Consider the following 1,875-nt stretch of genomic DNA (forward strand, 5'->3'; position numbering starts at 1 on the left):
AGAAGGAGAGAGGGAAAGAGAGAGAAAGAAGGAGAGAGGGAAAGAGAGAGAAAGAAGGAGAGAGGGAAAGAGAGAGAAAGAAGGAGAGAGAGAGGAATTAAAATATCAAAATACGACAACAGATTGACCAAGATCACAATGGTTTTTAATTTAACCCAAGAATTAAAATATTTTAAAGAAATGCACGACTAAAATCAGCCCTACCGTTGACATGACGTTTACGTGCTAAATTGCAGGATAGAGATTAGCAAAGCTACGGAAGTAACATCTGCTGATTTTAAGTATGTATAAAATAAGTTTGCTGTCCAAAACTGGAGAGTTGACACACTAAACTCGATAACTAGTACAAGGCAAGGTCACACAGGATATTATTACGTACTGCTAACGTTACTTATACATCTACTGTTACACTTTAATAACCTTACATATACTTGTATTAAACATCGTTGACCACTTTAAGCCCGTTTTGTCTTAAAGTAGATAGATAGACAGACAGACAAATATATAGAGATAAACAGATATACAGACACATAGATAGATAGATAGATAGATAGATAGATAGATAGATAGATAGATAGATAGATAGATAGAAGAGGTAATGATGAAGGGAGTGAAGAAAATTTATTTGGTTTAACCGTTAATGTCGTCGTCAGAAGAACGCGGTGCAGAATTATTACTTGTATCTTGTTTTTGATATCACTGCAAACGTAGGTACACACACACACACACCCACACACACACACACACACACAGATGGACGCAGAGGAGGCGCAAGGTGACTGTGGATGAAGAGGTGTGAGCCTTGGAAGAAGTAGTGCTACAAGAGGTAGTGCTAACTGTGCACAAAGCTGGAGCCTTATCAAGCCTGGTTGGGTCACCTGGGTGAAGATGGCTGAATGTTGAATGATCCGAAATACCTAATAACCCACATGAAACATCAGTGATGTTGTGTGTAGGCGCATTACAGGATGATGTATGGAAAAACTAATATAATATAATATAATATATCATACAGGATGGGTCAAAAGTCACGTACCAAAACAGTCGCCATTTTGTTTATGTACAGGCATGGAAGTGTCGTCAGCCGGGCCTGTCCAAAATCCGTCCAGAGCGACGAAAGTGTTCTGCACGCTCTCGTCCAGTGCCCGAGCATTGTTGACTTCTGGGTTTATGTCGAACACCTACTGTCGCAAGTAGGACGAATCCAGCTATCGACTGAGTCCACCTTGAAGATCGCCCCGCCTCCTTTCTTTGGCCAGGAAGAGCAGACGGTGTTTTTTTGTCTGGTGGCCTCAGCGAGAGAGGTTGTGTGGTGAAGCAGGTTGAAAATGCTCTTTGGCTAAACCTTTATCAACTTTTTCAAGTTCCACTTGAAAAGGAAAATGAGAGTAGAGAGAAAAGTGCAGCCTCCATGCAATTTTGTCAAAAGGTGGGTGAATGTAACTCGAATGGCCCGAGTGAACAGGCCTACTCTAAGCATGCGGCTCAAGATCAAGGGCAGAAGAAGAGGAGAGGGCACTTGCCCAAGAGGTCAGAGTGATCGTAGTTTTTGTGGGGTTTTCACGAGCAGCCCTTGGAAGTCTACCTCTTTTGGGGATTTTATTATTATTGATTTTCCTTATTCACACCTTCGAATCCCACTCGTTTTTTGTACTGTCCTGTATCGCCCCCAATCTTTTATATGAACTCTCAGTGGTTAATAAAGAAAAGATTATTATTATTATTATTATTATTATTATTATTATTTAAGGCGAAGAGCATTTCGTCCGTCTTTATGTTCCGAGTTCAAATTCTGCCGAGGTCGACCTTGCTTTTCATCCTTTCGGAGTCGATAAATCAAATACCAGTGAAACACTGAGGTTGATGTAATCGGCT

This window comes from Octopus bimaculoides, chromosome 2, assembly GCF_001194135.2.
Source record: "Octopus bimaculoides isolate UCB-OBI-ISO-001 chromosome 2, ASM119413v2, whole genome shotgun sequence".
In the NCBI taxonomy this organism is placed as follows: domain Eukaryota; kingdom Metazoa; phylum Mollusca; class Cephalopoda; order Octopoda; family Octopodidae; genus Octopus; species Octopus bimaculoides.